This window comes from Schistocerca nitens, chromosome 3, assembly GCF_023898315.1.
Source record: "Schistocerca nitens isolate TAMUIC-IGC-003100 chromosome 3, iqSchNite1.1, whole genome shotgun sequence".
NCBI lineage: Eukaryota > Metazoa > Arthropoda > Insecta > Orthoptera > Acrididae > Schistocerca > Schistocerca nitens.
This window is the reverse complement of record NC_064616.1, coordinates 676887568-676908467: the sequence shown is the minus strand read 5'-3', so window position 1 is coordinate 676908467 and position 20900 is coordinate 676887568.

The following is a 20900-nucleotide window of genomic DNA, read 5'->3' as shown; positions in this document are numbered from 1 at the left end:
GTGCTGAGAGCCATTTGAACCATTTTCATATTAATAGTGATAAACAAATGTACTTACGGTTTCTGTCTTATCCGTCTCCGAAATTATAGCTGTTGGCTTCTTAGCGACACACCAGAGGTCTCTCCCCTCGATCTGTTATGAGCGAGGTGATAGTTTCCTGCAAACATCTAATTCACGGACTTCCATGTAATGTAAGCACCGGTTCATCCTAATGAGCCAAAAATGCGTAAATAATATATTTGAACTGCGGCATCTCAAGTCTTATTGCTGTCTCCAGTCACTCAAACTACGATGACAGGGATGTAGAAAATTGTGTTAGTCGTGAAGAGCTTAAAATACTGTAGAAACAACAAAGCTGCAAATTAGTTTCAAAGTTCCACATTATGTTATACGAAAGTGCGCTCATCAAGAATCATGTTTTTGTTACTTTCTGTGATGCTAGTAGATGACAGTACTCCCTCCTCTTTTTATGGTAGAAGAAAATAGAGCATTCTGTTAAACCGTTTTCCACAAAATTCGTCTTTTGTTGGCTCCCAAGCATGGTCCAAGTGTTTTCTCAGGTTTTGTTTCGGCTAAAGTATGGCAGTGATGCATGTTAGTTGTCGGTATGTAGGTAGCATTACAACTCCTTTCCTCTTATGCTGTATAACAAAATTGCTCTGAGCACTATGGGACTTAACTTTTGAGGTCATCAGTCCCCTAGAACTTAGAACTACTTAAACCTAACCAACCTAAGGACATCACACACATCCATGCCCGAGGCAGGATTCGAACCTGCGACCGCAGCGGTCGCGCGGTTTCGAACTGTAGCGCCTGGAACCGCTCGGCCACTCTGGCCGTGCTGTATAACAAGATAAAGCGATGCAGTCCAGTATATGGAAACGATGAGGTGTCACATGAATTCTGTCCCTGACTGTACAGCCACTGTGCATTCAATTAGATCTGTTTAACAGCTCCGTTTCAAATTATATCGACGTATATGCGACGCTAATCAGAAATGTGGATGACTCTATACGAAAGTCCTCCTGACGCTGCTTCTGGGAAACATAGAACAATGTGCGTAAGAAGAAAGCTACTTCAGGATGCTATTATTTTAACAGCAAACAGTCGTTAACTTTACAGAAATGAGAATTTATTATAACATAAAAGTTAAAATAGTGCGAAAACAGTTTGAGTGTAATGTGTTAATGGGTTATGGTATCCAGTTATTAATCCAGTTGCAAATATTTTGCACTTGTTTGTTACATTAAGTTTTGCTTCAAATGTCTGGCACCGTTTTACTTTCCGTTTTAGTCATTTTTGAATCTCTGAACAAGTTTTGGGCAGTGGTTCTTATCTCAACTTGCTCTTCGGTGAGTAAACGTGGGACTCAACTTGCACAAACGTTTAGATAACACATGCTGTGAATCATATCGAGCACTGAACTGTTTCCTGTTGTCTGTTCTGTTGCGATTTCATTCACACATCCCTCCTCTCAAATGAACTCGTCAGCTCTTCCTTAACTGTGTCTAGTGAAGGCAGCTCGAGAGGGACCCCTACGAGGCTCATCTTGGATGCCTGTGCTCCCAACTTTGAGCTGTTTTGCCTATCCCCTTACACTGTTGGCACCGCTACACACATCTCCTTCCGCACCGTGGAGTCTGAGATGAATTTTGAGCAGAACATTATTCGTTTTTAAAAGGAAATTAATGCACAATGTCGAAAAGAATCTGCGACGTTGGTCATTCTGTAAATATGACCTGTATGCAAACTTGAAGAAACTGGAAATAGGTAGGAAATTAATACGGTGGAGGGGAATGAATACGATCTTACGCTAACAGTGGAGATATTAAATGTGATTGATCAAAGGAGAAAATATAAAAACACAGCGGACGAAACAGGCAAAGCAGAATATAGGAGACTAAATATGTGTTTGTCTAGACGTGGAAGCTCCAAAAGCAGACATGGGTACATGGTAAATGCCAATCTTTGGAAGCATGAATGACGGTAGAAAGATAGAAACTGCTTACAGAAAGACTAAAGAAACCTTTGGATAAAAGAAAAGACTCTGTATTAACGTCACTAGCTCAGACGGCGCGCCAGAACTAAACAAAGAGCAGGCTGAGAGGTGAAAATGATATAAAAAAGGGTTTTATAAAGGAATGAAGCATGAATACAATATTATGGGAAGAGAAAAGGAAGTGGATGAAGATGAGATGCGTAATGCGATATGGCAAGAAGAATTTCACAAAACCGCTGATAGGCCTAACTCGAAACATAGAATCTGGAGTAGTTGCCATTTCCTCAGAGTGAATAAGATCTTCGGGAGAATTCCGTCATGTTCTAACTGTCCCCCTGGAATGCAGGATATATGAGATAAGCAAAATATTCTCAGACTTCAAGATCAATGTAATCTTTTCCACAAAAAAGAAGCTAAGTGCTGACAGTTATGAGTTAGTCAGCAATTCGCTCATCATACTCTACTGGACTGGTTATATTGAGTGAGAACGTCATTCCGAGCTTTCAAGCCAACTGATTTAAGAAACTTGTAATTTGCACGTGTTATCGCGTTGCTGTTCGGCGGCAAAGTGATATGCTGTGAATTGTGTGCACTGGTTTCATACCGTGTGCCCATCCTGCCTTAGGTCTAATCATACGATGATTTCCTCACTACAAAAGTCAACAAGTCTATTACTCTGGTCCACACCAGACAATTCCAAATAGTCTAATGTCCGAACTGTCAGTGGAAGGTATATTGCATTGGTAGGAGCCTCAACAATATTATACCCCGTTGCAACTGAGGGGAAGAATCCGTAAATAGTATGAATCAGACTGTCTCTGAGATAGGAGTTCGTTGCAATGTTACAGTCGACTCGGATTGTGCTGACGGGCAGTATATTCACAGTCTGATCTTACTTGTTAAATTTACTAGCATCCTTCTTCAAAACCTGCCCTTTTGTGAAACACAGTAGGCGCCCTATTGAACCTTTCTGGTTGAAGTCAATCGTTGCATTCACAGTCCTTATTTCAGATTAAAGTGTACTGATGTTTGCACGTGGCTCAATACGTTTTCCAGACTGTTTTAAAACTTCGTTTAAATCGTCACTATCGTGCACACCAGGTTCTATTTCCACAATGCCTTTTTCACTATTAATACCCAGATGCAGTTTGTTGTTAGTGTTGGTGATGTTTGGGACGCTGTTGTATGTCTCCAATATAGTCAATGCACTACTCCATTCACCAATGCTCAACTCAATTGGCAGGAAGTAATTTGCACGTAATACAGATGATCGTTTTTTCAAAGTTAAAGTATACCACATTGAATGTGAACCTCAACTGATGAAGGGAGGTTTAAAGGTCCTGATTACACATTCTGCTTCTTCTTTGTAAACGTTAAGAGAAACATGATGCATAGATGTCCGGAGAGGTGTGTATTAAAGTCCTGATAGCGCTGAAAATTGTAGAACACACGTCTTTTGCGAGGGAAGTATCGTTTAATTCTAATGGCGGTTGCAGGTCACCAAATGAGTCAAAATAGTAGACGGTATCTGCATTTTTCATAACGTATGACACCCAGTGAGTGCTGGGACCTCCAGCAACATCTAAATTCACAATACCACATTCATCACTTTTCCACATAGTCTTCGGTAATGTGTACCACATAAACACACCACGGAATCTTGGAATATGGAATTTTTTTCTAACAAACTTAAGAAGATCACTATTTGTAAATGGCCGGTCTGGTAGGACTCCTAATGGGCTTTTTCTTTTATTTATGAACAGACCAAGCCCTTTTCTGTAAGTTTCAAGTATAGCCCTTCTCTAATGGCTGCGGCTTCCAGCAAGCGGTTATGTCTTCTTTCTTCTTTTAACTGCGCTTGGGAGTTTTGCGCGTTCTTCACTGTTTGAGCAATAGTTACAGCACGACCAGCGAGGGACCTTACCGCCGAGAGAGCGGGGAGGGCTGGGATGAGGAGTCGAAGAAAACCACCAGACGTCTTGGGTACTGGTAGGACTCGAGGTGCTTTAACTGATCCTCTTCTTCTTACTGCACCTTTTTGCTTCAGAGCGTTTTTAGCTGCATACATCGCTGTCAGGATACAGTCCTTCAAACAGCTGTGCTTCCCGCAATCCTTCTTTAATGCACAACGTGCAGCATTCATAGCTCACTTGAAATTCATCACTCCTAAGCCCAATTTAATTTTTGCGCACGTGGTTTTATCAACTGGAAATGCTGCAGTGCGTTGACCTACACTAATATCCTTTCTTCTGCGTATCGCCTTAGCCTTATCAGCTAAAATCATATCTGCAATGTGACGACTTCAGAGATCTTTCTTTCCAGCGCATGCGTTTTCGTGTTCCATACACGCTTCGTCGAGCCGATTAACCCCCTTGCACCAGGCGAACGGTCTACCCGACGGGAGGCCCTAGTCACACGGCATTTCCATTTTACCATCAAGTATTGGTTTTATAATGGTTTTATAATTATTGTTGTTCAGGCTTTATGCGATCTTACGTACATCGGTCAAATGAAGTATTTCACGGTACATTTCCCTATCATTAACTGAACAATTTTGGTTTTTTTCGTGGGTCGTAGGAAAATAAGATTCATTAAGCCAGCTGTTCTCTCAAACCGTCTTTCGCCATTCTGAATTGTGTCATCAGTTACAATTATAGGCCGCGTGCCCAACATGTGTGGTCTTTCCCTGCTAACGCTGAGTTTCCTATCTATCTGGCCAGGGACGTGACGGGTAATGAATTCGTCAATGGCAACACCATCGTTATCGTGTGGTTTTGTTTTTGCTGAGAGCTGCCTGAGAGATTCAGTAACCGGCGTAAAGGTCTCTCTTTGTGTTTGCTGTCGATCCATATGCCCCAACTTTAGCAAACGTAATTTCTCTCGAACGGCCTTCCGCACTTGAATGACTTTCTCCTTTTTTGACACGTAGGTGTATACTAATCACATGTCTGTGCAGCGTGAGGCTTTATACATCCGCTCTTCTTCGCCTTATTATGTGCCTGGTCCCCATTCTCAACAACAAGGGCCTCTACATCTATTTTCCCTTCAATAGCCTCGATCTTTCCAGTTAAGTCGGTTACTTCCTTACCGATTTAATTAACTGACTCGTTTAATGCATTATCATTCTCAGTAGAGCCCGGTAATACGTCTCTAGCTCCCTGTGCATACCTCCAACTTTATGCACAATAACCTGAGTTTTTGCATCCATGTACAAGTGAATGCTCCGTCTATGTACACCCATTGTCTCGGATCAGAGCTAGACATCCGCGCGAACTTGTCGATGATGCAGCTTATACTGATGTATTCACCTCTCTTACCGGGCTATGTATGCAGACGCTCTTTTAAGTTTCGCCTGTACCTACCATTATTCAGTTTTCTTGTTTTATCAATAACGAGAAACACATACTGTGAATGATTCCAGCAATCAGCAGATATATTTACAAAATCATTGAACGTCATGTCAGTTCCTACATGTGCATGGTAAACGTGTTTTAAATTCTGATTGCCTTGTTTGAAGGCTATGATGAGGTTTGCATTATCCCTAAACAACAGTTTCGGGGTTCTGGAATGTGTTTGGTTTACATAAAATACATCATCATCCATATGACGACCGAAACAGTAACATTTTCGAATTTGGTCTTGATTTTCCACAGCAACATCGTCAAATATGAAGACAGTGTTTGGCTTTGCTTTTTCAGGTGGGGGGATATCACCACTTCCATTGAATGTCATATATGTAGCGCCTTTTACACTGTACAATATCTCCTGCAATAGCTGGTACTTGGGCTGAAACAGTATTTTTGAGAATACACAAACATGTTCATATCGGACTCCATCTACATGTGTTAGCAGTTTCATTAGGACATTAGTCTTGCCACAATCGGATGGACCTACAATAATTGCTTGTACATTATCAGGGAGGAGTATTCCATTCTTCTTCTTCTTCTTCTTCTTCTTCAGGTCTCCTTTTGCATCTTCGAAGGAGCAGTCACCAACAACTAAGTCCTTGTGATGAGAATGTTTCACCCACTCTGGCATGATACCGACTACATCAGGTACTTACAAGTAGTTAGCATATATAGAAAGATACACTTGTAAGGGTGGCAATAGCTCCATCACTTAACCAACTGAGTTATATTGGCTACACAGAGAACTCAGCTATATGTTTTACCTATGAAGAGTAATTTCATCATTAATTTTGTCAATGACTGCTGAGGAGATGTTTGAGGCAATTGTCTGCTGCTGCTTGATTATAGGTGCAGAATTGAAAATAACGATATTAATAAGCTTAGTACTTGGACTATAATTAGAGAGGAATGAAATAAAACACAAACACAGTTTGAGATTATATATACATACGATATTTATTTAAATATCATACATCGGATGCAGTATTTAAAAAAATCATCAGACCCTTTCTTTATCTTCTTCTTCTCACCTGTACAGTATTTCCCAAACAAAGCTTTTTGATATGCAATAAATTCTGCACGCATCTCCTTCAAGCCAGTGGGTACCTCACAGTACTCAGGTGTTTCACACACATATTTAACCTGTTTCTCTTTTGGTTCTATGTCCTTTTGCAAACCGAGGTACTGCTCCAAATCATCAACAGGTACACTATGTACACGTAGAAAGTTTACAAAATCATTGTATGCAGAGTCTATGCTCAGTTACCAATGACTCAGTCTCTCCACCACAAGATGTAGCACAGTATCCAGATCATGCAAGTTCATGACTGAGGCATCCCATAGATAAACACACTTGTCACCCGATTTCACGCTTAGTGCAGAGTCATCATACACTATTATAATAGACAGTGTCACACTAGTAAGGCGAATGTCCAGAGGGAGTACAAGTTGGATAATACTCTGTAATCACCTGTTGATTGATGAAGCGTTCTGCATGACGTATGTTGTCCCATTCAAATTCAGAAATAGGCACTTTAACACCCTTCAATGCATTTTCAGTTTCTGTTCTCACATGCAAGCCCCATTCATGATGTTCTTCTATACCCACATTCACACATTTCATTCCACTGGGAGTAAAATTGTATACAGAACTGAAAAGCATGGGACACTTGATGCCTTCTTATCCACAGTATGTGCACTCTGTGCCTGCACTAGCACAGGGATGTTCTCCTGGGATGGGTCGTATGTCAGTGGCCAGTACTGTCCTCCACCTTGCTGTTGCTTAGGACGACCAGCAGCATTCGATGTGTTGGGTGGAGACCCCATGTCTTTGTCACACAAATCGATGAGCGGAACAGACAACAACAGCTCTGTGTTCTGCTTCTACAAGTGGGCTATGTGTGCCACAGGATCGCATGTGGCCGCTACAGGTTCAGCAATGCTGGAGGTTGTTGCTGCCGTAGGTCCAGAAGTCAGTGCATGTCTTGACAAGATGACAGCTGAGGTTGCTGCAGGTGTGGATGTGGCAGAGGTCAACATGTTGGCGTTCGCCCCTGCAGGCTTGGATGTATCGGCCAGATCGTGACTGCTGTTGATGCTTCATGGCTCTTCTTCTTCTTCTGCTGCTGCTGCAGCTGGATGACTGAGCAAGACTGAGGTCCAGAGCTAATGAACCTGAACTATACCCTTCTGATGTCACCTGATACTGCCATCCTATTGGCTGAAGCCTAACACATGACTGGATACAGGGTTCCTATTGCTTCCCACCCTTTTTTTCTGGACTGCCGTCGTGGACTACATCACAGGAGGGGTGGGTGTGGGTGGCCGACAGCGCACTTTGGTGGCGGTGATGTGAACTAGGCCAGTTGGTTTCCAGCCCTCAAGGTGAACGCCTACAGTTCATTGTGGAATAGGGTGAAGTTGATTTAGGCAATTTCAAAAAAGGTAGATAGTACCAGCACAAGCATCTATCTGTGTGTGTACTGAAATGCATGTTCATGCCATCCCACTGCATTGCCATTATTTGTTGAAAACTGTTCACCACATGCTCGTCCATTATCTTTTCTTTTCACTCATTGTGTAGGAGGCTATGGATGCAGTCCTCAGCTATGTGCTTGTATGTAGTACACATATTAAATTCTTCCCTTCTCATCACCAGCATTTCCTGTCCACCCTGACAGCTGAGAGGTCGGTGTGACGGATCGCCGTCCTACAGGCCCGGTTTCAATTCCCGAGGATTTCTTCCGCTCAGGGACTGGGTGTTGTGTTGTCTTCATCATCATTTCATCTCTATCCAGCGCGCAGGTCGCCCAATGTGGCGTCGAATGTAATAAGACTTGCACCAAGGCGGCTGGACCTGCACTGTCGGGGGCCTCCCGGCCAATGACGCCAAACGCTCATATCCATTTTTTTTTTTTTTTTTTTTGCCAGCATTTCCTCAACTGTACACATTGATGCTTGGGCTGGAGTGCATGAATGTCTTGCCTCTTGCGCTTCAGAAGACTGACTGACTGGACTTTTATCGAATGATCTACATTTACAGCACACACATTTATCAGTATGAGTTTCAAAGCATAACTTAGCCCATATTCATAATTTCATGAAGCCTATTCGTCTTCACCAAATATAAATGCTATCGACACAGTCCTTAGTTGCAAATATACTCCTCCTTCTCTAGCACAGACGTCTTGCCCATTGTACACACTACACAATTATATCTGTCCTCTGAGTACAGGAGCTAGACAGAGACGGAGTCCTTTTCCCATCATTTTTTCCCCAGACCGCCATCTTGAATTATGACATGGGAGGGGAGAGTGGAAGAGACAACGGCACCCTCTGGTGGTGGTGTTGTGATCTAGGTCAGTTGAACTCCATATCTCATGGTACCACATGGATGGAGCAACTGCCTATGACAACACAAATTGTTTAAATAAGCAATGCATGCAAAATAAAGACTTATATCATCCTATCTGGCAACCCAGCACAGACTGAGTCCTTTTCCCATTTGTCAAACGAGAGAATGGATCTCATACCATCCTTCAAACAGTGTAAAGCACCAGATTTGCACCTGGTGGCCCAGTTAGAACAATTTTTTCCCCATCGTAAGTCGGTTCTGCGTTAACGCATTTGAATATCTACCAAGTTTCGCCGCTATATGATAATCATACCCTTAATTCACCTGAGTGAGTATGCTGCTCTTTAATTATAACCTCTTGGTACTTTGTTGACCCATTATGTAGTTTAATTATATTCCATATTTAGTACTGAAATCAGACGAATGTCCTGGTTGTATCAATATGTGCGAAAAATACAGTACATTTGGTGAAATAGGCTTTGCCTGAAGCCAAGGAAAAAAAATTGAAAACTTACGGGTATGTATGCCCTGGGGATAGAAATTGAAACAGGTTCTCGAAATGATTAGAGAGACAGTTTAGATTTAAGCCACCCAATGAATGAATATTGTAAGTACACTATATGTAACCTGATCGGAGCGGAATGTGACAGTTCCATTGCTTGGAAAGTGCTGGAAAAATAATTTATAATAGGGACAAACATTACGGAGAGATATGCGAATGCCTGGTTGTGATAAAATTCTTTAGAGCTTCCAGTAGCGTCAAGTGATTTAAAATTACCGAGCTTTTGGCCAAGTACTTCTGTACCATTGTCAAGTTGTGACTGTTTTCTGATTGCTACTGGTGTCCTTACATATCCGCGCTACCTTCCGCGGAGGTCATTGGTGCTTATTCCAGCGCCACGTATGGCAATGTTTTCGTTGCGTGTCCGTCGCGCCAACTTCAACCTTCCGATGGCAGTGTCCCAATCTGTGCTTAGCTGCAGGCCATCGTCTTTACTAAGAGTGTTGTCACAAATTTTTATCTCGACTGTCTCTTTTAGGTTGCTATTTCAGAAACTATTAGTCTGCATAATAACAGACGTCTCGTAGAGTAAAGTACGACGTTCGTTGTGTACAGAATGCTCTGCTACATCTTATTTCTCAGGGTACCGCCGGCCGCTGTGGCCGATCGGTTCTAGGCGCTTCAGTCCGGAACCGCGCTGCTGCTACGGTCGCAGATTCGAATCCTGCGTCGGGCATGGATGTGTGTGATGTCCTTAGGTTAGTTAGGTTTAAGTAGTTTTAAGTCTAGGGGACTGATGACCTCAGATGTTAAGTCCCATAGTGCTTAGAGCCATTTGAACCATTTTTTTCGGGGTACCGAAGGCGAAAACATCTCTCGTGCTCTACACAGCGCTGTTCATTAGTTCTTACAGTATGTCCGACATAAAACTGTCCACACCAACACGGTATTTTATATAATCCTGGCGTATACTCCATCGACGGATTGTTGCACATGATGGGTACAATGTATCTGTGGTGTGTTGCTGCTTTCATCAGTGATGTATGGGAAATCTTACTCCTGTAGACCAAGTTCTGGGCGTCCGCGTAGTAGAGATGCACGTCAGAATCGACGCATAGTTCGAGTGTCGGTGGCCGACCGAACATCATCCGGGGACGAAATCCGATCACTTGTTGTACCTGCTGTGTCATCAGGAACCACTGGGAAGTGTCTGCTTACGGCCGTATTAAGATCACATGTGCTTGTGGACAGGCTACCTCTGACCCCACGTCACCGCTGAGCATAGCAGCTCAGGTTTCGTGAAAGAGTTGACTGGAGAGTGGAAAGGCATTCTGTTGTCTTCAGTTGTCAGAGTAAGTTCTGTCCGTATGCGAGTGATGAACGTACATGTCTATAGCTTAGACCTGTTGAGCTGCCTATTCCAGAGTGAATTCGTCCATGACGCGCAGGTCCCATCCCAGGCTTCATGATGTGAGGTGACCATCAGTTAGAGCTTGCTGTCATATTTGGTGTTTCTGCAGGTTAAAGTAACCAGTGCACGCTACATTGCACAGGCTGTTATCTTCACGACTCTGTCATGTCTTCGACAGGGAGGTGATGTGCATTTTCAGCAGGACAATGCACGTCCACATCCGGCTGCTGCGACGGAATGTGCTCTTCGTAGTGTACAACAACTGCCCTGTTCAGCGAGATCACTAGATCTCTCGCCAACTGAATACGTATGAGACGTGATGAAGCGGGAACTTACTCGTTCTCCAGGACCTTCAGGAACCACTGCCGAGTTGCAACAAAGGCACACGATAGTTAGGAACAATCCATCACAGGGTGCCATTCGGTACCATTATGATCTTTTCACGTGAGAATACACAGCTGTGTTACCGCCAGAAAGAGCTATGCTGTGTAGTGATGCCATTGTTGCGACAACCTTTAATGTGACATGTGTGTTTGATTTGGTATGAATTTGTTATATATCCTACAATGATTAACTATCTATCAGTTCCCTTGTCAATAAGAGAGCCTTGTCCATGAGTGTGTTTTATTTTCTTTCTGGCAGTTTAATTCCTATTACATAACTACTCCTTCGATACAGCAACAGATCTTTCGAAACACATTCAACTGTAATAATTGGAAATTTGACCTCAACTACTCGTATCATTTTAAGATAATGGCCAGTTCCTTAACACGACGATGCGAAGACGTCTTGAACAACGCCATGGAAAGCAGAAATTTGAATAGGCATGCTTAAAGAAACACATAAAATACTGGTGATTCACACGCTGGTGGCTGTGTTTCGTTTCGTGAGCTCCAGGAAATTCGCACTTCACGAAACGCTGCGGCTGCTTAGAGTTAGGTGGCGTGCAACGCACGCTGTCCCACAGTTTTATTTACGGGTTTGCAACTTGTGCAGTCGTGCTGAGTGCGCCTGGTAGGGGGCCGAGCGGTAGACCAGAGCCCACATCGCTTTCCTTCTTCACGCGTTTATTTCCCCATGTAGTGCATCTGCTAATACATTTTAGGTATTTTAGGTATTTATCTCCAGTAGTTCACTTGAAAATGTTCCTCATATTGTGAAAAAGCACAATTTCAGAAAATGGTATCCAAAGTTTCAATAATACAGTAGTTTAATTGTGTCCCTTACGGTAGAAAGGATTTTATGAGTCACTAAAAGGTAAAACGCCTTGTATTGGCCTCGTCGATCCGTTCAGCACAGCAAGGCCGCCGCGCCAGCCTCTGACAGTGTCTTCATTCGGATACGATATGAATAAGCATAGGGTCACACCACTCTCCAGGCCGTAGTTGAGTTCCAGACCTAGATGCCACTACTTCTTACTCTAGTAGCTCGGCATAACGGGGCTGAATACATCCCGTTCCAGTCATCCCACCAAGGAAACATCCGTGGCAGTACCGGAAACGAACCCAGCTGCTCTGGGGGCAGTCAGGTCAGTCACTAGACAATTTTTCATTCAGAAGAGTTTGCCTCTCCATGCTCTTCTGATTACTACTAGAATTTCCCTTCCTGTCATTGTCTATGAATCACATAGTACCGACAGTAAGTTTTCCAGAGATCATGAAGCTTAATAATATTTCCGTCACTGAATGTGGTTATAGCTTCATGTGCTCCAATGTGTGGAGTGTAATACACTTTCTCTACAGACCTTGAACCTATGTACACTGATTAGCCAGAAAATTATGACCACAGATCTACTATCGACGTGAACCCGTCCAGGCGATAACATCGTCACCTGGCGAAGGAAAGACTGCTAGTCAGACAAGCGCACGGTGCACGTAGAATCAGTGAGCGTACTGTCTGTGAGTAGAATGGGGAAGGCGCGTGATCTATCTGAGTTTGACCTAGGGCAGACTGTGATGACCCGGAGACTCGGCACGAGCATTTCGGATACTGCACGTGTTGTCGAGTATTTGAGGAGTGATGTGATGAGTGTATTTAACATCTGGTGAAATCATGTCCAGACGTGGGGTTGGGCAGCCGCACCTCATTACAGATGTCAGACGTCAGAGTTGAGCAAATTGGTAAAACAGGACAGACGGCGAACTGTGGCGGTACTAACATCAGACTTTAATGCTGGGAAGAGTACAAGTGTGCCTGAATACACAATACACCGAACACTCCTAACGATGGGCCTCCGCAGCCGACGTCCCATGCACGTGTCAATGTTAACACCACCGGAAATCGGCAACTACGACAAAATGGGCACGTAACGCTCGGTACTAGACCTTGGCGCAGCTGCAGAGCGTTGCATTGTCTGATGAATCACGATACCTTCCTTATCATGCCGATGGGAGGGCGTGAATATGTCATATTCCAGGAGAACACCTCCTTAACAACTGTATTGCGGGATGGAGGCAAACTGGCAGGGGCTCCATTATGCTCTCACGTGGTCATTCATGGGTCCAGTGGAGCTTTTCCAAGGCACCAGGACGACCAAGGAGAATCGTACACTGGTTACAGACCACGTACACCCCTTCATGATGATCATGCTTCCCGACGGCTGTGGTATTTTTCAACAAGATAATGCGTCATGTCACAAGGCCAGGAGTATGATGGTGTTGTTCGAGGAACACAGTGGTGAATTCCAGTTGGTGTACTGCCCCCCCCCCCCCCAACTTTCTGAACCCGATCGAACACATCTGGAATATGGTTGAACGTGGCGTCAGAGCGCATCGTCTCTCTCCCCGGAATTTAGGGAATTAGGTGACTTGTGTGCCAACTCCCTGCTATGGCCTCATTGGTCCATTGCCATAAAGCGTCTCCGCTGTTATTCGTGCCAAATGTGGACATAACGGCTTTTAGGTAGGTGGTTATAATGTTCTGATATGTGTATAGATTATGTCTAACCAGACTTGGCACACACAGTAGATACCAAGGATTGTAGCTTATTTATATATACGATCACAGTCATCGAGAACCTGTTATGGAAATTAGACAGGCAATTTGCTGTGATCTGTTTCATCTGAGTTATTAAAGAATTGTCTTCACTGTCGTACATAGAAACAGAATGAGAGTGTGAAAAATGTGATTTGGACCAGAATTCTGGTCTTCAGAATTATGAAGTTTTCTTTCCCTGCACTGGATGTCAGAGTCGATGTCTCCTCACATATAATATCTCAACTGCTCACCTTATCACAAGAAGCTGTAATTATTTTGTTACCCGTGTTCGTTCCTAGAGGTTTATCTATTTAAAAACATTGAAGTATCGTGCCGTATTTGCACTGAACTAACAGAACAATTCATTAAGCAACAACTAAGATATTACATATCCTCGAAAGGCGCAGTCTGGAACGGAAACACCTGCTTGTAGTACCGTGACCAGTGTATTGACCACTGAATAACTTCTTTCATTTCCGCGCAATTACGTAAAACGTTTGAATAACGTATTTTTTCAGAGGACATATCGGAAGAAACATGTCAGCATAATTTTAGAAATAAAGCGAAAATACATATAAAATAAATATATCTTTTCAAAAAGAAAAATATAATTTTCCTGCGCCGCTATTCACAATTATCTGCCTTCTTATCATCTTTTGCTATCTGGTTGTGTTTAACAAGAAGTATTACCTCTGCTACTTACGGCTGCAACACAATATGTTGTTTAGTCTTTCTAGTTCTTCGTGTTATCTTGTGAACAGCTATGGATTGAACCTACTGAATACTAATAACTTTTTGAATGACAGTAACATCCCTATTGACAGCCTGTAGACTTCCTCAAGGCCACACATTTCCAATTCCTCTAGTAATTTATATGACGAGGCTGCTTCGGTCGACAGAGTGCGATATATGGCTGATTGGTTTGAAAGTTAGACGTCTTTCGTTCTGCTGTGTGCATACACCAATTATTGAGTCTGAGATATTATCGCGAGTGCTAGCGAGCCAGAAACGTGTTTATTGAGTATAGAGATTGTGGAATAATTAAAAGTCTGTGTAAAGTTTGTCAGTGTTTAAATAATATATCGCAAGTATAATAGACTATAGATTTTGTTAGTTTCTTTCATTTTCTCATACACCTTGCGGTGTGGCGGGTTAAAAGTCGCGTTGTGTTGCGTAATTGTTTGACCTCTGTCTTTCGTAGTACTGTGCACTACAAAAAGTTCCACCTACCTCAGTACGGCGTTTGGTCACCAGCCCGATTCTCTGCATACGTAGATACTGATCAGACGGTGTTAAAAGGAGCGTTGAAGAAAAACATCGTCAATACTTACGTTTGCAAAGTCCGCCTAAACTCTGGTAGCAAGCTATTCTGTAAAATCTTATAACGATTTTCGGGTGGAGGGCGATTGCTTCATTCTTTTAGAAAAAATGTCAAAATTCAGCAACAAGTTCTTTATTTCTTTAGGTTCAAAATTAAAGAATTAGCCATCAGCCCGTATTTATTTAAACGACTAATATCAATGTCCTTAGCTCACAGTTCATACAACCCAGTATACGCGCAAGACAGCCAGAAATGTACTTAAGTCCGACCCGAATTATTATGTGGTCTACTGTCGATGCTCTGCTATAATATATAAGTTTCACATTCGGTCTTTTTTTTTATGGATTTCTAATAAAGAAACTGCTCGCCAACTATCCCATAGATGAATATGAAACATGCCACGCGGAATTCTACGAAGGCAGGAAGTTCACACGCGTTTGTCTTTCCAACTAAACACTTCACAGAGCTCAAATTTCCACAAGTCTGTCCATAAATGCAACTGATTTCACGGCAATACCATACGGACGCGAAATAGCAGTAACTTCTTCATTTTACTCATAACATAGACGGACACGTCCAACATGACCCGTACGTCCGATAGCCAGCCAACGACTAACCCCACGCCGGCACGTTAGCTCAGCGTGTTCGGTCAGAGGGCTGCGTGCTCTCTGTAATAAAAACCTGAGTCAAGGAATCAACGATCAATTTGAACGGATGTCTTATGACGTCCGCCTACACCAAACGCAACGAACTATATGGAAAAAAAAACCTGCCGTTCCTTCCAGGGCATATAACTACTTGATAGAGTACGGGAAACGCTTAACTCTGATTGGTTGTTCAAAATGACCAGCCAATCAAAACAATCCTTCGAGTTCTTTCTAACGCCAAAATTGTCCGACGCCAATCAATATTCACAAATGCATTTACATCACTTCATCATGCAAATCTTAATAAAATGTTTAACAAAACCAAACAAAAACAAAACTAATCCTGAAATTACTTTAGAAAATCATTACTCTGCAAATGGCTATTCTGGCTGCCTTCCTACAAAATCAAGTACCCTTGGGCATACGTCATCAGCAAGGTAGGGAAATTACAGCTTTCATTGCAACTTGCTTGCTTAACACTTTCCCATGACATAGTTACGTAATGTTTAACATGAGATAATACTGAATTTTTTCGTATGTTCCATATACACACTCTCACTCATTCTCATTTACTCACACAACAACACATTATATAAATAATGATCTTTTCTGAATTTTATATTATGAAAATGAAAAATAGTTAACGTTTTTAATTATGAAAATTCAAACAAATTGACCTCCCAACCTGGTACCCGCCTTACCAACAATTAATTTTATATGATCATTTCACTTCAAATCGTTCCGTACGCATACTCCCAGATATTTTACAGAAGTAAACTGCTACCAGTGTTTGTTCCGCTATCATATAATCATACAATAAAGGACCCTTATTTCTATATATTCGCAATACATTACATTTGTCTACGTTAAGGGTCAGTTGCCACTCCCTGCACCAAGTGCCTATCCGCCGGCCGAAGTGGCCGTGCGGTTAAAGGCGCTGCGGCCTGGAACCGCAAGACCGCTACGGTCGCAGGTTCGAATCCTGCCTCGGGCATGGATGTTTGTGATGTCCTTAGGTTAGTTAGGTTTAACTAGTTCTAAGTTCTAGGGGCTAATGACCTCAGCAGTTGAGTCCCATAGTGCTCAGAGCCAAGTGCCTATCCGCTGCAGTTCTTCCTGCATTTTGCTGCAATTTTCTAATGCTGCTACTTCTCTGTATACTACAGCACCATTCGCGAAAAGCCGCATGGAACTTCCTACACTATCTACTAGGTCATTTATATATATTGTGATAAGCACGCCAGAGGTTACTTTAACTTCTGTAGACGTCTCTCCACTGATAACAACATGCTGTGTTCTGTTTGCTAAAAACTATTCAATCGAGCCAGACAGCTGGTCTGAGATTCCGAAGGCTCTTACTTTGTTTATCAGGCGACAGCGCGGAACTGTATCGAACGCCTTCCGGAAGTCCAGGAAAATGGCATCTACCTGGGAGCCTGTATCTAATATTTTCTGGGTCTTATGAGCAAATAAAACGAGTTGTGTCTCACACGATCGCTGTTTCCGGAATCCATGTTGATTCCTATAGAGTAGATCCTGGGTTTCCAGAAATGACATGATATGCGAGAAAAAAAAAAAACATGTTCTAAAATTCTACAACAGATCGATGTCAGAGATATAGGCCTATAGTGTTGCGCATCTGCTCGACGACCCTATTTGAAAACTGGAACTACTTGTGCTCTTCTCCAATCATTTGGAACCTTCCGTTCCTCTAGAGACTTGCAGTACACGGCTGTTAGAAGGGGGGCAAGTTCTTTCGCGTACTCTGTGTAGAATCGAATTGGTATCCCGTCAGGTCCAGTGGACTTCCCTCTGTTGAGTGATTTCAGTTGCTTTTCTATTCCTTGGACACTTATTTCGATGTCAGCCATTTTTTCGTTCGTGCTCGGATTTAGAGAAGGAACTGCAGTGCGGTATTCCTCTGTGAAACAGCTTTGGAAAAAGGTGTTTAGTATTTCAGCTTTACGCGTGTCATTCTCTGTTTCAATGACATTATCATCCCAGAGTGTCTGGATATGCTGTTTCTATCCACTTAGTGATTTAACGTAAGACCAGAACTTCCTAGGATTTTCTGTCAAGTCGGTACATAGAATTTTACTTTCGAATTCACTGAACGCTTCACGCATAGCCCTCCTTACGCTAACTTTGACATCGTTTAGCTTCTGTTTTTCTGAGAAGTTTTGGCTGCGTTTAAACTTTCACTGAAGCTCTTTGCTTTCGCAGTAGCTTCCTGACTTTGTTGTTGAACCATGCTGGGTTTTTCCCGTCCCTCACAGTTTTACTCGGCACGTACCTGTCTAAAACCCATTTTACGATTGCCTTGAACTTTTTCCATAAACACTCAACATTGTCAGTGTCGGAACAGAAATTTTCGTTTGGTCTGTTAGGTAGTCTGAAATCTGCCGCCTATTACTCTTGCTAAACAGATAAACCTTCCCCCCTTTTTTATATTCCTATTTACTAAGGTATTCAGGGTTGCTGCAACGGCCTTATGGTCACTGATTCCCTGTTCTGCGCTTACAGAGTCGAAAAGTTCGGGTCCAAGATGTTATCTCCACTAGTCACTCGATGCTCTGAGTATAATGCACTGCTGCCAATAAAACTCCAACACCATGACAATGGCATGCAACAAACATCAGATTGACATGAAATGTACTGCTTGCTTGGATATTCAAATGATTTCCATTTCAACGTAGCCGTATAATGTAGATAGAAGTAACGCCATCGAACTCAAGCAAAGACAGCGCAGCAGTATACAGCAGTTTCCTCATTCAGAGATAGCATTTCGATGTTGTTTGATTTCGCAGGCCGGGTCGGAGGTTTTCTCCGCTCGGGGACAGGGTGTAATGTCGTCCGTTTGTTCGTATCGTCATAATTGACATTCCACTATTGGCACGTCCCGAAAGTCAGTAAAGTGAAAGAAAATTGTTTGATTGTGAGAACGTTGCTATATGTTCGGTGTAAGTAGAAGAAGCATCTACCAGTACAAGTCGCAATCGAGTAGTGGGTGGGTTGTAGCCTAACGATACTGCTGTTTATCGTTCCGGGATACTGCTGCTGGTATTGTTCGGGACCCCACGACTGTCAAACGAATGATGAACTCTTTAGGTTCATGAGGGTCATACTCAATGTCATACAGGACCCCAACGTTCCCAAGCGACTTGCACCTGAGGAGACGTACACTAATGAATAAATGTATTCCGAATTGCGAATACGGTTAGACTTTAGCCGCATAATTTATTAGTGACACATGAAATTTGTGCCGGATCGGGACTATAACCCAGATTTCCCGCCTTAACAACTTCGTCTGTCCGAGCATGCCTCCAGGAACGACCCAAACCTCCATATGCCACTGTGTGTCCACGTACTGCACTCGCACAGCAGCTAAGATTCCCGCACCGGGAGAGACTTTATTATCATATTCGCGGTATTTCTAGGCGTGTAATAAGATTTTTCAGTGCCAGACATGCACGCATGTCTGAAGAATATTGGATAGTACACGATAAAACGCAGACACTCGAAAATAGTGTTACTTGCCTTCACAGGCCGTGACAGAAATTAAATCGTTCTCTGTGCGGGAATCACACGAGGTCCGGCAGGTGTATTCGGATAGCCGAAGGCAACCGCTCACGTAAAGGGAGAAAACCGTGTTCGAGTTCTGGTCCGGCAGAAATGTTCGTATGTTACTAATAAATTGTGCATCTGAAGCCTTATAGTATTCACAGTTGTGAATACATTTCCTCTACTTCATACAGCTGTAGATCGCAGCAGTGGCTGTTCCTTTAGACATACATGCATGTCTGAAGAACACCGCATAATCCAAACCTAAAGAAAATGCACAAATTAAGAGTACAGAAGTTTTATTTATTTTACATATAGCTTGGAGCACATTGCTGTTTGGTTTGGTACGTATTCTAGTATTTAATTCTGTGCACGTCAGTAAAAAAGGCTCAGTTGTTCAGACAATAATATGAAATCCAATTTGAAAATTAAGTAACTGCTAAGTAAAAAGTGCTTGCATTTCTCTAAATTTCTTTGATGACGTTATGTTTAGGATTATGAAAGTCATTGTTCACGTAACGAAGTTCATTACTAACATACAGCTGAAGTGGATATTTTCAAATCATTACACGATTGCCCTTTTTCAAAATTTAACGACAAACTTAACGTAAAAGTGATTTCTCAGTTTTCTTTTCACTACATACTCACTAAAAATTAGTGTCAAAAAACGTGATAACCTTCAGTTGCCACGTCAGTGTTTAATAATAAATGTTTTTCTTCCCCATCATCTTGTACAGGATTTTGGATGTAAATCGCCCTAGTGGGCTGGCGACCGTAATTATTTCCTTTTCGTTCATTAGTGTAACTTTTGGATTCATGATCGGTGGTACCCCTTTTCTGTCCAGTGCTGTTCGTGAGTGAATGCATGCACCAAAATAACTTTCATTTTTCCAAATTGTAGCCCTGTTCGGTTTAATTACTTTTTTATTTTTAGTAGACTTTTCTGTCAGAAAGATCGGTTGTACACTTTCCCCCTACTTATCGGTATTACTTCTTCGGGAAAGATAGCCTTATCCAATTAGAAAAATTCCGTTAGGTATACACTCGATCCACGGTCATATTTTATATCGCAAGCAGGATAGGCCGATTAGTAAGGGGGAGGTTACAGTATGTGTTACCAGATATCTATGCACAGGTCACGTAATTCCCCTAAATTACAGGCCATTCATTTGTGGGCATTGAGATGGCGCCCAATAGCATACTAGATGAGCTCAGATCAGGCAGATTTGGTAGCCAAGATATTCGCGTGAGTTTACAATCGTACTCCTCAAACCATTCTAGGAAGATGTTGGCCTTCTGACACAGACAGTTATCCAGCTTCAAGCCTAGCGGTTCTAGGCGCTTCAGTCTGGAACCGCGCGACCGCTACGGTCGCAGGTTCGAATCCTGCCTCGGGCATGGATGTGTGTGATGTCCTTGGGTCAGTTAGGTTGAAGTAGTTCTAACTTCTAGGGGATTGATGACCTCAGATGTTGAGTCCCATAGTACTCAGAGCCATTTGAACCTTCTTCAAGATGCCATGAAGCTCGCAGGTGGCCCGCAATAATCTTCAGGTGGTCCACAGCTGTCATGTTGCCTCCGATTCCTACCACAGGTCCCATGGAACCCAGGCAAATGTCCCTCATAGCCTATAACTGCTCCCACCAGACTGCATCCGTTCGCCTGGATGGCAGCGTATCCGGACACGACCATCGACCTAGAACAGCAAGGACAGTGATTCA